General features: G+C 47.7%; 1 protein-coding gene across 6 annotated transcripts in view; it reads left to right on the forward strand.

Annotated features, from left to right (window-relative positions):
- Nucleotides 1-15,504, forward strand: part of FARP2 (FERM, ARH/RhoGEF and pleckstrin domain protein 2) — a 93,025-nt gene that overhangs the window by 19,408 nt on the left and 58,113 nt on the right. The gene's annotated exons all lie outside the window — the stretch shown is intronic.

Here is a 15,504-nt window from a genome sequence, read left to right on the forward strand (position 1 = left end):
CCAGGCGCTGCGCGGCCGTCCTCTGGGTCTCTGGCTGTCCTGCTGTGTCGATGGGGCTGCTGCCCAGTGCAAGCTGCTGCTGGGGCCTGGCCGTCTCCTGCCTGCTTGTCCTGATTCTACCCCCGGCCAGGTCGTCTCTGCTGAGAGCACTGCCATGTTCCTGCACCCCACCCAGCCTCCAGTGGGCCCTGCTCACCTCTTGCACATCTGGGCCACCAGGGGCACCTTTACAACCTGCTGTGTTGCTGAGGAGTCCTCAGGTGACTCTGGGCAGGATGGGCAGCCAGCGGCTTGGAGAAGAGCCACCAGGTTCTGGAATGTGCGCCCTCCCGAGCGGGCTCCCTCTGCGGATCCATCCCTCCTGACCCCCCTTCCTCCCTGAGCCCATTCACGCAGTCCCTGAACAAAACAAGTACAGCCTCCCTCCCACTCCCTCCCTCCACACCCACCCCTCTTCTCCCTCTCCCTTCCCCACAGCTATGGTTTTTCCAGTGGTCATGTATGGATGTGAGAGTTGGACCATAAAGAAAGCTGAGCACCAAAGAATTGATGCTTTTGAGCTGTGGTGTTGGAGAAGACTCTTGAGAGTCCCCTGGACTGCAAGGAGATCCAACCAGTCCATCCTGAAGGAGATCAGTCCTGGGTGTTCATTGGAGGGACTCATGTTTAAGCTGAAACTTCAATACTTTGGCCACCTGATGGGAAGGGTTGACTCATTAGAAAAGACCCTGATGCTGGGAAAGATTGAGGGCAGGAGGAGAAGGGGATGACAGAGGATGAGATGGCTGGATGGCATCACTGACTTGATGGACATGAGTTTGAGTAAACTCCGGGAGTTGGTGATGGACAGGGAGGCCTGGCGTGCTGCAGTCCATGGGGTCGCAAAGAGTCAGACATGACTAAGCAACTGAACAAGCACCACCACCCCTCCCTAGGAAGGTGCAGTGTTCTTCAAGCTCTGCTTCTAGGTGGACTTTTCTAGGTCCTGCTGGGCCCATGATTCGTTTTTGGTCTTTAGGGACATAGCTCTGAGTCACTGATCACTTTCAGTTGAAGGAAGTCATGAGGTTCTCCAGAAAGCTGAGTGCAGGGTGGCAGCTGGCTGTGTCCTTTCACAGAGCGCATGCTGGGTCTCCGCTTGTACGGTGTTTATAACTTGTGGTTTTCGAGTGCCTCTCACTGTTTCCTGACCAGCGTGTCCCCCAGGATTAACCTTGAACCCCAGCCTCACCCCACTGAAGCACTCACAGCTGGCACCTCGGAGACCAGCCGGGACGGCATGCTGGGTTCTTGACACTGCCTGTTTGGGTCACAGCCGAGACCAATTCATGCAAGTCTTACGTGTTTGTTGTAGAAAAACAAAGGATGTTGAAAGACCCACAGCCAAGGATCGCCCCAGACAGGGGGCAGCCACACACAGTGTCCTGGGTGTCCTGCCAGCCTCTTCGTCTACGTTAGCTCATCACGCCTGGAATCGGACCACACATGCTTCTAAACGTAGTACAAGCGTGTTTCTGTGTAACTTCTCCTGAAGGTTTTAATGCCTTAGGAGCTTTCTGGCTTTCAGTTTCTTCAATGAATCTCCATGCACGCTCCGGGTTTTCCCTTTAGATCAGTATCTGGAGTGGGGGTTCTGCGTCAGCCAGGGGTATGTAGCCCTGGGGCCACAGAGGGCAGGAGCCCCTCTCACAGCCCTGCCCAGCGGCGGGTGCCCCCGACGGTTCTTACACGATCTCCAGTTTAACAGGCGGAAGTTGTGTTTGTAGACACAGTTTTATCAGGCTTAGCCATTGGGTTTTTGTTTTGAGGGATTTTGTGTGTATGTGTGTGTGTGAGTGTGTGATCAACACTTGTTTTTCAGTGAAATGCGTACATCAGAGATGTAGCATGCTGCCGCGTTTCAGCACACAGCTTGGTGGAGTGGGTCTGTGCACACCGCTGTCGTCCCCGTCACGCCTCTTCCTGTGACGCTGAAGTTCTGTCCCCAGGCAGCGCTCACACACCCCCAACCCCCTCATCTGTGACTCTTCTCCTCGGAGCACCTCGTGAGCGTAGTGGAATCACACATTTGTTCTCGAGCATGTGGGGTCAAGGTTTGCTCCGTTCACGGCTGATGATGTGCCGCTGTGTGGATGGACCACACTTTGCTGAGCAGGTTAGATGCTGAGGGACAGTTGGGCGGCTTTCCATGTTTTATCCACTGTGAACATGGGGTTCAGATGTCACCTCGAGACACTGCTTCCGTTTCACTTGAGTGTTTCCCCCATGTCGGGAGTGCTGGATCATGTGGTTCTACTGTAATCATTGGAAAGTGAAAGTCGCTCAGTCCGACTCTTTGTGACCCTAGGGACCATACAGTCCATGGAATTCTCCAGGCCAGAATACTGGAGTGGGTTGCCGTTCCCTTCTCCAGGGGATCTTCCCAACCCAGGGGTCAAACCCAGGTCTCCCGCATTGCAGGTGGTTCTTTACCAGCTGAGCCACAAGGGAAGCCCAAGAATACTGGAGTGGGTAGCTTATCCCTTCTCCAGCGGACCTTCCCGACCCAGGAATTGAACCAGGGTCCCTTGCATTGCTGGCGGATCCTTTACCAAGTGAGCCATCAGGAAAGCGTTGGTGGGACCTCCATACTGGTCTCCACAGTGGCTGCGCCATTTCGCTTTCTCAGCCACAGTGCACAGGGCTTCTCATTGCTGCACATCTTTGCCAACACTTGGTCTTTTCTTTTACTTTCAAATTTTTCCTTGCATTCTTTCTCTCCTCCTTCCTTTTTTGATAGCGGCCATCCTGACAGATCAGGGATGGTATCTCACTGTGGTTTTGGTTTGCATTTCCTGATGATCAGAGATGCTGAGCATCTTTTCATGGGCTTATTGGCCATTTGTGTGTGTGTGTGTATATATATTATTCATGTGTGTGTATATATGATATTATTTTTGTGTGTATGTATATTATTTGTGTGTGTGTGTATATATATATATATTATTTGTGTGTGTATATATATATATTATTTGTGTGTATATATTATTTGGAAAAATGTCTATTCAAGTCCTTTGCCCATTTTTTAATTCAGTTGTTTGGTTTTTTGTTGTTGAGTTTAAAATTCTCTATATATCCTGGGTCTTAACCCCTTATCAAATACGGTGATTTGCAAATTTTTCTACATCACATTAGAAGTTAAAAAGACAACAGGAATTTGAGGGTTGGGGAAATACTAAATATATTGTATTTGAAGTAAAAAGAAGGAGTCAGGGGATGCTGGAGACACAGCAGCCGACCCCTTATGGTGAAGAAACAGGAGTGGAGGACAGAAGATGCACGGCTCTGAACAGCCGCACAGGCCATCAGCGTGGCCCTGAGCCAGGCCCAGTGGCTGCGGGCTCTCGGGTGGTGATGCTGTCGAAGTCCGGCTGCAGGCTCTCAGTGGACGGTGAGCCGGCCTTCTCGCTGCTTGTGCTGCAGCAGGAGCTCAAAGATACGCCAGCGAGGCTGGGCCCTTAGTGCTCAGGAGAGAGACAGAGGTGTGGGGCCCCTTCGGAAGGACTGGGGACGGACCAGCACTGTGGGGCCGCGGAGTGTGCACGGGGCGCCGGGGGGCGGGTCCCCGGGGAGGTCCTGGCCCTCCCAGGTTGGCAGCCCCAGCTCCTCGCAGGGAAGCACGTTGGTCAGTCGTCTGGGCTGTGGGCCATGGAGGTCGCTTTAAACCCCGCTGCTCCTTGATTCCTGGGTCGCAGTAATGATGGGCTTTTATTTTTAGCAAGATTTTGACTAGTCATTAAAGAGAGATATAAAGAACATCTGTAGGTGCCTCCACACTGTTGTTGTTGGACTGCTGTGGGATGTTCTTTGCACACGTGTTGTAGTTTTGCATGTGTGTGTAGTTTGTGTAACTGGGGTATTCTTTGCATATGTGTTGTGGTTTTGCACATGTAATTGTGTAGTTTATGTAACTGTGGGGTGTTCTTTGCACATGAGTTGTGGTTTTACGTGTGTAATTGTGTAGTTTATGTAACTTCGGGGTATTCTTTGCACACGTGTTGTGGTTTTGCACACATGTTGTGGTTATGCATGTGTAATTGTGTAGTTTATGTAACTTCGGGGTATTCTTTGCAGACGTGTTGTGGTTTTGCACGTGTAATTGTGTAGTTTATGTAACTTCGGGGTATTCTTTGCACACGTGTTGTTGTTTTGCGCATGTAATTGTGTAGTTGATATAACTCAACTTGATTTTGCCACTGTGGCCATGAGGATCCAGCCATCCTGTGAGGTTTTTTTCTGGTGAAAATCAAACTGACATTTTCTTGCTCAGCCCTCGGTCCCAAACCCCCTCCTGGGTTGAGCTCTCTTCAGAAGCCTCTGTGTAGACTTCCATCCCAGTTTCACTGTCCAGCCTAAGATCTTTCTCTAAAGTAACTTTTAACATTCCTAATTATGAAAAATACATCCTTTCTTACTGTTCTAATTTTAGACATTTATAGTGTTTTCTCATAATTATGTTTTTTGCATGTTTAATCCACTAATATGTGACCTTGTGCTTTTTTTGCATTTGATATTTGCCAAATGCATTTGCATTTTGATATTTGAATCTGATGAAGTTAGATTTTTGTAGCAGAAGAAAAGTTGTTTTTCCTCTTGAAGTAATTTTCAGTGAAGACAACTTAAAATTACTTTAAGGCTCTAGATGTTGATTTCCTTCTGGAAAATATGTTGCAACTTGGGCCCCTTTAAATAAAGCATATTAAATCAAGTTGGACTTGTTAGCATAGTAACATAAAGAGTAAAAAAGACATCTCGAGAGACTCTGGTACTCTTGCTGAGAACACAGGTTCTGCTAAGGGGCTTCAGTTTTTCCTTATTTAGTGGAATCAGATTGGCAGAGACCTAAGAGTGCTGGAGGAGGGCAAATGTGTTTCAGGAAAAAACAAACTTTTTATTGCTGTGAATTTTTACAGTTTAGAATTAATGCTCTTGTTTTTTAATCATGCAGGTCAACTGAATTTATAAAGTAATAGTGTTTCTTTTTTTGCATTTTCCACTGCAGGAAGTTTTTTATATATTTTTTTCAAATAATAAAATGAATACATGCTCACTGTAAAAACTTCAGTCAGTTCAGTACAGAGGGAAAAAAGTTAAATGTATTTTTCTCTTACAACCAAGAAATAATGTCTTTGACATTTTGGCCTGTTGCCCATTTCACCTTCCAGGTGATCAGCTGTGTGTGTGTGAGTGTGCAGGCTCACCGTGACGTCACACACTGGCCACCAGGCATCTCCCCGTGTTCACATGTTTACATCTCTTTCTCCTTTCACCTCCTGAAGTTTCTGTGTTACTAATGTTGATGGGCGTAGCGCTGTACTCCTCTTATAAAATGTGCAATTCTTTTTTGTTTCAGTGGCCTTTTCGGCCCAGATTCAGTCATGTATTCTGTAACATTCACATTCCCTTCCTTTTTGTTGTTATTTCCCATATTCCTGGTACAACCATGTCATTCTTTTACTTTGAACCTTTCTGTATCATTTGCTTTTGCTGCATTTCTTATGTGCAATCTAATAATGACCAACATTGAGTGTTTACCACCTTCTGAGTGTGTTCTAAAGCACTTTGCATATTTAATTTCCCGCCTAACCATTATTATTAGTTTTTGTTTTATAATTGAGTAAACTGAGGTACAGGGAATTTTTAAGTTACACAGTACTGGAAGTTCCAGCCCGGACAATTAAAACAAGGGAAAGTAAGAAAAAATGAAGTACGGGAATCCATATTGGAAAGGAAAAAGTGAAACCATCTCTTGTTTACAGATGACATTTTCTTTAATGTGGAAAATTCTAAGGAATCTACCAAAAACCTGTTAGAGCTGTTTGTTGTTGTTGTTCAGTTGTTCAGTCATGTCTGACTGTGACCCCATGGACTGCAGCACGCCAGGCTTCCCTGTCCTTCACCATCTCCCAGAGCTTGCTCAAACTCATGTCTGTTGAGTCAGTGATGCCATCCAACCATCTCACCCTCTGTCATCCCCTTCTCCTCCTGCCTTCAGTCTTCCTCAGCATCAGGGTCTTTTCCAAGGAGTGAGTTCTTTGCCTCAGGTGGCCACAGTATTGAAGCTTCAGCTTCAGCATCAGTCCCTCCAATGAGTATTCAGGATTAATTTCCTTTAGGATGGACTGGTTTAATCTCCTTACAGTCCAAGAGATTCTCAAAAGTCTTCTCCAACACTACAGTTCAAAAGCATCAATTCTTTGGTGCTCAGCCTTCTTTATGTTCCAACTCTCACATCCATACATGACTACTGGAAAAACCATAACTTTGACTATATGAACCTTTGTCAGCAAAGTGATGTCTCTGCTTTTTCATATGCTGTCTAGGTTGGTCATAGCTTTTCTTCCAAGGAGCAAGCGTCTTTTAATTTCATGGCTGCAGTCACCATCTGCTGTGATTTTGGAGCCCAAAAATATAGTCTATCACTGTTTCCATTGTTTCCCCATCTATTTGCCATGAAGTGATGGGACCAATGCCATGTTCTTAGTTTTTCGAATGTTGAGTTTTATGCCAACTTTTTCAGTCTCCTTAGTTAGAACTACTAAACAAATTCATTAAGGCTGAAGGATACAAGATCAATATACAAAGATCAATTATATTTCAATGCACTAGCAATGAACAGTCCCACAATAAAATTAAGAAAACAGTTGAATTTACAATGGTATCAAAAAAGGAAATTCTTGGGGAAAAATTAAAAGAAGCTCAAATTATGCTCCTCGGTGGTCAACTACTAATTTCTCAAAAAGGAAATCTGTAGTTTTAACCCACAAAGTAAGAGTTGTGAAAAGCCTGTGCGGGGCTTCCCTGGTGGCCCAGTGGTTAAGAATCTGCCTGCCAGTGCAGGGGACACAGGTTTGATCCCTGGTCTGGGAGGATCCCACGTGCTGCTGGGCAGCCGAGCTCAGCACCACAGCTGCTGAAGCCGTGCTCTGGAGCCTGGAGCTGCAGGTGCTGAGGTCTGAGCGTTCTGGAAGACCCTGCTCACCAACAAGAGACGCCACCGCAGTGAGAAGCCTGAACACCGGGACAGGACGCCCTTGCTCGCCATGCCTAGAGCAAGCCCAGGGGCAGCAACAAAGACCTGGTGTAGCCAAAAAATTTTTTAATAAATTTTTTTAAAAATTGCACATTCTCAAGCACAATAAATTTCTAATTAAATTACCATCCAGTGTTTTTTTTTGTTAATTCATACGGTCAAATTATTGTCGCTTTTGTATTATCTATCCATTTTCCTATATTTTAAAACTTAAATCACAGTGGTATTTATGTTGAATCCAGCTATAAAAATATTCATCATTTTTAACATTGGATTTTTTTCCTAAAAACTAAACACAATGTGTGTAACATCCTAAAACAATTGACTCTGTCCATTTGCATTTGCGTTTGTCTAATAGAAATACTGATTTGTAATAGAATAAGAGTGGAGTTTTCTCTGAAAAGCTCTATTAATTGTGGGGCGGGAAATGCCTGCATGCAACTACAAACAATTCAATGAATCTCACTCTGTGTCTCTGAAAAACATGATCTTTAAAGATGAATTTTAAATGCCAGAATCAAATGTCAGGAGAAAATGAGTTGGCTTTTCTTTTTGCCTTCAATGAATGGCTAAAGATTAAAATTAAAGATTTGGTTTAGAGAGCATATTCACTGGCATTGTATTAATAGGATGGTGTTTATGACAGTGTCTGCTTATTTGCAACTCTTCCTGGTGCTTCTAGCCAAAGGCAGTGAAAGGGAGCTTACAGCTCAGCTGTGGGAGCCTGGGGGTGCTGCCGTGTATATCACCCCCGTTACCCATCCCCATTTGGGGTTACCTGATCCTGGCGATCACCAGGGCCAGCTCAGCGCAGTCCCAGACGCATTGGAGCTGCAGTGAAACTGGTAGTTAAAAACGAAACAAAGCCTTGGGCACTGAAAACTGTAAGACCACGGAAAGAAATGAAACACCTAAATAAACCAGTGGAAAGATGTTCCACCTTCGTGGATCAGCTGACTTACTACTGTTACCCAGGCAGTACCCACTGATGACCTACAGATTGAACGTGACCCTGCGAAACCCCCGCTCTTTTACAGAATTTGACAAGCTAGTCTTAAAACACATGTGGGAATTCAGAGACCGGGAACACCAACAACAGTCTCGGGAAAGAAAAGTTGGAGATCTCACATGAGTGAGAGACATATCACATGGCTGCAACAGCGATCCAGGCCACGCTCTGTGTCTGCAGATTCACCCGACCAGGGGCAAACCCTGGACGCGTAACCCGCAGACCAGGAGGGCCCCTCGGGGCCTTGAGCATCTGCGGATCCACAGGGCCCATGGATACCAGGGACGACGGCATAGTCAGTGGAATAGAATAGACAGCCCAGAAATAAATCCTTTCGTGAAGTCAGACCTCTGCCTCACACCACACACGAGAACTCCTCAAAATGGGTCAGTGACCTCAATATCAGAGTTACTAATAAAACTATAAAACTCTTGGGAGAAGACCTAGAAGTAAATTTTCATGCCCTCAGTTTAGACAGTAGTTTCTTAGACATGACACCAAAATCACAAGTGACAAAAGAAAAACAGATAAATTGGACTTTGTTTTTCAAAAAGTTGTGCTAGAAATAACGCTACTGTGAAAGTTAAAGGACTTTTCTTTCTTGATTTTCAGTGATTCCAGCAAGAGGCTGAGGAGATGCCAGTCTGCTCTGCCGTCCTCAGGAGAGCGTTTTCCCACCTTCCCCTCCTGCACGTGGCCGTGGGTGCTCACTCGCGGCCCTGAATCTGAGCTGCATTCCAGCTCCGCAGGCATGCCATGTCTGTCGTCCACGCGAGGCCCACGCGTGCCTTAGCCGTTCGGTTCAGGCTGCCTGCTGACCTCTAATTTCTGGAGGAACTTTTATTTTCCCTTTTATTCTTTAGTTGTTTTTTTTTTCTTTGAAATCTCACTTTATAAATACATCGACCTCTTCCGTTGACCTTTTGGAGGATCTTCTTTTTTTCTTAATGTGAAGTTGTTCTGGGTTCAGTTGCCATCTCCGCTCTGTTCATCGGGGATTTGTCTCCCTGCTTCCTCGGTCCACACCTGTTTCAGGCCTTGCTCATTCCTGGTTGTCAGTGCGTAAGTTCCAGGCTGATCAGTATCGTTCCAGTGACCTCTTTAAAGGCCACAGTTGGGTACTGCCGGCAGGCCTCTGCTCTGTGGGGCCGTGGGGGTGAGCAGAGTCCTGGCCAGGAGCAGGCAGGCTCCCCAAGTGCACTCACATCAGGACAGGCACGCTAGCTGGACCTCCATGGACGCAGAAGAGCGAAGCGGAGCACCCAAGGGGCTCACTGTGCCGGGAGATCCACGGCTGAGCTAAGTACACCCTCCGTCTTATTTTTTCCTGATGCCGAGTTAAAGACAAGGAATAAAAACATGGCGGTGGATCGCCCAGCAACTGAAACCCATCAGAGAGACAGCAGGTTGCTTCCTTGGCTGCCGCCGGTGACATAACCCATGTGAAGACATCGGAGAGCACGGGCCTCGTTCACTGCCCCCCCACTGTGTGCTGAGCCTCTGCTCAGCTGGGGGAGCGGGGACGGGCCTTCCCACCTCCTGCAGGGAGAGGGGCTCCCCTCTCACTCCTCCCTGCCCCAACCGCAGCCCCCCACCCTTGGGGACCGGTCAGGAGACTCAGCCCCGCCCCTGGTCCCCAGGCCGCCACCCCTGCCCCGCTTGCGGGCGCTCGTGGGTGCTCCCGGAAGGTGGCTGGGCCGGAGTAGGGACCTGTGGACCAGACATCTGAGCGGGCCAGGTTTAAGCCTCACCTGGGCCAGCAGCGTCGTGCTGACATCTGCACTTGGACTTCAGCGCTTGCTGTGGATCTGGTTTCCCCCAGTTTAAGCGCTCTAGGCTGTGCTGTCTGGGCACCGTCCGCTATTTGAGCTGGGAGCCGTGCGATAATTCAGTAGCACTGGAGACTAACTGGGAAGGGGGAGGGCGCCTGGCAGAGCCCAGGGCAGACGGCGGCCCCCCCCGCCCCGCACACGTGGCCCCCGATGGAGGGCCGGGCCCTCTCTTCCTGTGCGGCCCCCGGTGGGTCAGAGGGCAGGGCCTGCAGGTCCATCTGGGTCACAGAGCAGGCGGCAGGGTGCGGGCTGAGACCGGCCCAATGGCCCGGCTGGAACTGACAGACGGGTAGCAGGTTCGGGTCTGGGATCTGGAGCCCGTCTCGCTGAGTGGTTGGAGGAGCTGGGGCATCAGCGGGCCCACAGACACGAGAGCTCTCGGGGCAGTCTCCGAGGACACGCGTGCCTGGCCTTAGAGACACACTCCCCCCCTGAGGAGCAGGCGGGGCCGCCCTGTCCTCGCGCTCCAGCAGGGCTCCAGGCCTGCAGCCGTCAGTGCAGGGAGCAGGGGCCCTGGGCACACGGCGCCTGAGGAGCCCGGAGACCCTCAGGCCTGAACGGGCTTCGGAGCAAGAGCTCAGTGCCTGGCAGAAGCGCTGCTGGCCTTTCAGAGGGGCTGCAGTGCGAGGGGCTGCGGTGGCCTCTGGGTCACAAAGTCTCTGTCGCTGCACCGTGTGATTTGCGAGCAGAAGTCTGGGGCTGATCTAATTATTAGGTGGAAAAACCGTCCGTCCTGAGGCTCACAGTGGAGACGTGGGTTTGGTGACAGGACAGAGATGGAGGTCCTGTCATTTGGTAAATGAGCTGCAAAGGGCACATGGAACAAACAAGTGGAAGGACGGAGTCAAGCATTTTCTAGAAGCATTTTCCCACACTGTGCAGACAAAGAATAAAGAAGTACTTTGTTAGTGAAGCTTCTGTAGCCCATTTCCATCCAGACAGAATCTTTAATGGTATTTTTGTTGATGTAAAGTTTTAACAATATGCTTTATGTCTGAGCTTAGAGACGAGCTCTGCTGTGGGGACCAACTGGGGAAATGGAAACCCTGCGCCGCACACTTGTAACCTGTATTTTCTGTGTTGTGTTGTTAGTGCCTTGTCTCTCCAGCTTGGGGTTCGCATCCCAGTCCTGGTTCAGGCTGTGAAGTCAGGCTCGGTCGTGTCTGTTGGGGGCGCAGGTTCTCAGGGCGCCGCCATGTGGTCAGACAGCCCTGTTCCCTCTGGCCGCCCCTGTAGGCCCAGACTGTGGGGACCGCAGTCCACCTGACGGTCAGTGTCTGCATTTCTAGGAGCAGAAGGTGAACCCTGAGTGTGGAGGCCGTGAGAGGGCACAGCTGGGTCAGGGGCTGCTGCTGTTTTGGAGCTGGTCCAGCAGCACACCAGTTATTTTTCCTTTCGTTGTCTTCACTGTTGATGCCAGGATGGAGGGCGCTCAAGCGTCCAGGAGCGGCCTGGATGCCATGACTCTGCCTCCTGCTTCCCTTTCCCGATCTCTGTGTGGCCTGCGTGGTCCCTCACACGTTTCTTGTCCTCTTGTTCGTGCTGGATTATCCCATCTATTAACAAATGACATTGAATTGGATGTCAATATTTATGGTCAAAACTGAAGGTTCTCAAGGCAAGAATAAGGAAGTGGTTTGCCATTCCCTTCTCCAGTGGGCCACATTTTGTCAGAACTCTCCACCATGACTTGTCCATCTTGGGTGGCCCTACATGCCTTGGCTAAGTTTCATTGAGTTAGACAAGGCTGTGGTCCATGTGATCAGTTTGATTAGTTTTCTGTGATTGTGGTTTTCATTCTGTTTGCCCTCTGATGGATAAGGATAAGAGACTTATGGAAGCTTCCTGATCCCCATGAACAGTATGAAAAGGCAAAAGATAGGAACTTCCCAGGTTGGTAGGCGCCCTGTATTCTACTGGAGAAGAGTGAGAAATGATCCAGAGAGAACGAGGAGATGGAGCCAAAGTGAAAACAGCACCCGGCTGTGGATGTGGCTGGTGACGGAAGCAAGGTCCGATGCCATAAAGAGCAGTATTGCACAGGAACCTGGAAGGTTAGGTCCATGAATCAAGGTAAATTAGAAGTGGTCAAACAGGAGATGGCAAGAGTAAACATCAACATTTTAGGAATCAGTGAACTAAAATGGACTGGAATGGGTGAATTTAACTCAGATGACCATTATATCTACTACTGTGGGCAGGAATCCCTTAGAAGAAATGGAGTAGCCATCATAGTCAACAAAAGAGTCTGAAATGCAGTACTTGGATGCAATCTCAAAAATGACAGAATGATCTCTGTTCGTTTCCAAGGCAAACCATTCAATATCACAGTAATCCAAGTCTATGCCCTGACCAGTAATGCTGAAGAAGCTAAAGTTGAATGGTTCTGTGAAGACCTACAAGAGACCTTCTAGAACTAACACCCAAAAAAGATGTCCTTTTCATCATAGGGGACTGGAATGCAAAAGTAGGAAGTCAAGAGATACCTGGAGTAACAGGCAAATTTGGCCTTGGAGTACAGAATGAAGCAGGGCAAAGGCTAATAGAGTTTTGCCAAGAGAATGCACTGGTCATATAAACACCCACTTCCAACAACACAAGAGAATACTTTACACAATGGACATCACCAGATGGTCAATACTGAAATCAGACTGATTATGTTCTTTGCAGCCAAAGATGGAGAAGCTCTATACAGTCAGCAAAAACAAGACCAGGAGCTGACTGTGGCTCAGATCATGAGCTCCTTATTGCAAAATTCAGACTTAAAGAAAGTAGGGAAAACCACTAAACCATTCAGGTATGACCTAAATCAAACCCCTTATGATTATACAGTGAAGTGACAAATAGATTCAAAGATTAGATCTGATAGACAGAGTGCCTGAAGAACTATGGATGGAGGTTCATGACACTGTACAGAAGGCTGTGATCAAGAACTTCCCCAAGAAAAAGAAGTGCAGAAAGGCACAATGGTTGTCTGGAGAGGCCTTACAAATAGCTGAGAAAAGAAGAGAAGCTAAAGGCAAAGGAGAAAAGGAAAGATATACCATCTGAATGCAGAGTTCCAAAGAATAGCAAGGAGAGATAAGAAAGCCTTCCTACAGTGATCAATGCAAAGAAATAGAGGAAAACAATAGAATGGGAAAGACTAGAGATCTCTTCAAGAAAATTAAAGATACCAAGGGAACATTTCATGCAAAGATGAGCTCAATAAAGGACAGAAATTGACAGAAGCAGAAGATATTAAGAAGAGGTGGCAAGAATACATAGAAGAACAATACAGAAAAGATCTTCACGACCCAGATAATCATGATGGTGTGATTACTCACCTAGAGCCAGACATCCTGGAATGTGACGTCCAGTGGTCCTTAGGAAGCATCACTGCGAACAAAGCTAGTGGAGCTGATGGAATTTCATTTGAGCTATTTCACATCCTAAAAGATGATGCTGTGAAAGTGCTGCACTCAATATGCAAGCAAATTTGGAAAACTCAGCAGTGGCCACAGGAATGGAAAAGGTTGGTTTTCATTCCAATCCCAAAGAAGGGCAATGCCAAAGAATGCTCAAACTACCATACAATTGCACTCATCTCACATGCTAGCAAAGTAATGCTCAAAATTCTCCAAGCCAGGCTTCAACAGTATGTAAACTGTGAACTTCCAGATGAGTCAAGCTGCATTTAGAAAAGGCAGAGGAACCAGAGATCAAATATCCAACATTCCTTGGATCATAGAAAAAGCAAGAGAATTCCAGAAAAACACCTACCTCTGCTTTATTGACTCTGCCAAAGCCTTTGAGTATGTAGATCACAAAAAACTGTGGAAAATTCTTAAAGAGATGGGAATAGCAGACCACCTTACCTTATCTGCCTCCTGAGAAATCTGTGTGCAAGTCAAGAAGCAACAGTTAGAACTGGACAAGGAACAACAGACTGTTTCCAAACTGGGAAAGGAGTACATCAAGGCTGTATATTGTCACCCTGCTTATTTAACTTATATGCAGAGTACATCATGCAAAATGCCAGGCTGGATGAAGCACAAACTGGAATCAAGATTGCCGGGAGAAATATCAATAACCTCAGATATGCAGATGACACCACCCTTATGGCAGAAAATGAAGAGGAACTAAAGAGCCTCTTGATGAAAGTGAAAGAGGAGAATGAAAAAGCTGGCTTAAAACTCAGCATTCAAAAAATGAAGATCATGGCATCCAGTCCCATCACTTCATGGCAAATAGATGGAGAAACAATGAAAACAGTGACAGACTTTATTTTTCTGGGCTCCAAAATCACTGCAGATGGTGACTGCAGCCATGAAATTAAAAGACGCTTGCTCCTTGGAAGAAAAGCTATGACCAACCTAGACAGCATATTAAAAAGCAGAGACATTACTTTGCCAACAAAGGTCCGTCTAGTCAAAGCTATGGTTTTTCCAATAGTCATGTATGGATGTGAGAGTTGAACTATAAAGAAAGCTGAGCACCGAAGAATTGATGCTTTTGAACTGTGGTGTTGGAGAAGACTCTTGAGAGTCCCTTGGACTGCAAGGAGATCAAACTAGTCAATCCTAAAGGTCCTGAATATTCATTGGAAGGACTGATGCTGAAGCTGCTGAAGCTCCAATACTTTGGTCACCTGATGCGAAGAGCTGACTCATTGGAAAAGACCCTGATGCTGGGAAAGATTGAAGGCAGGAGGAGAAGGGGACGACAGAGGATGAGATGGTTGGATAGCATCACCAACTCAATGGACATGAGTTTGAGCAAGCTCTGGGGGTTGGTGATGGACAGGGAAGCCTGGCGTGCTGCAGTCCATGGGTTACAGAGTCGGACACGACTGAGCATCTGAACTGAACTGAAGGTGTTTTCCAGTTATTGTGTGATTTGTTCATTTACAGACGTCTGAGTGCCTGTCATGTAAATGACTCTACACAGAGAACCCACTGGCAATGCTTTTATAATTTAAGTGTCAGGAACTACCCAGCATGTGTCCCCATAGAGAGCCTGTTCTGTTGGAAGTCCGCGTGTGTGGCGAGTTGTTAATTGCTGAGCACGAGTCAGAGTACGGCTTCTGCTCTCTGCGCACCTGTGGTCTAAGGAACCCCTCTGTCCCTCATGTCGAGCGCTTGGTGCCGTGGTTGTTACAGACTAGAGGGGACTGGCCTGTGCCTGGGTGTCCTCCTGCCCCCAGAGACCTTGTCTCTCAGGTCATAGCCTCCGGGGAGTCTGTTCTAGGTGGAACACCGCGCTGGACCTGGGCTTCTCGGGTGTGCTGTGTTCTGGGTCACCTTTCTGCAAGGGCCCTTGACTGGAGGAGATTGATCAGGGCAAGGTTTAGGGAGAAGTATTTGGGCCTAGGGCTGGAAGTCATTCCAGGCAGTGTCCAGCGGTGGAGCCAGGTGCCTCAGGCGCTGTACGTCCTGATGCCATTGGGCAGAAGTGATGCCTCAGAGCATCTCTGGAGGGATCAGTGTAAAAGGTGAAAGGTCGCTTTCCCTGAACTCCCAGAGCTGTTTGAGTCCTGCTGTCCCTGTGGCGACCTTTGTACTGAGGAGTCACCTACACAGTTGGGCACACGGCCCCTTGGAGTGCAGCCT

Source organism: Odocoileus virginianus, unplaced genomic scaffold (genome assembly GCF_023699985.2).
Source record: "Odocoileus virginianus isolate 20LAN1187 ecotype Illinois unplaced genomic scaffold, Ovbor_1.2 Unplaced_Contig_5, whole genome shotgun sequence".
In the NCBI taxonomy this organism is placed as follows: domain Eukaryota; kingdom Metazoa; phylum Chordata; class Mammalia; order Artiodactyla; family Cervidae; genus Odocoileus; species Odocoileus virginianus.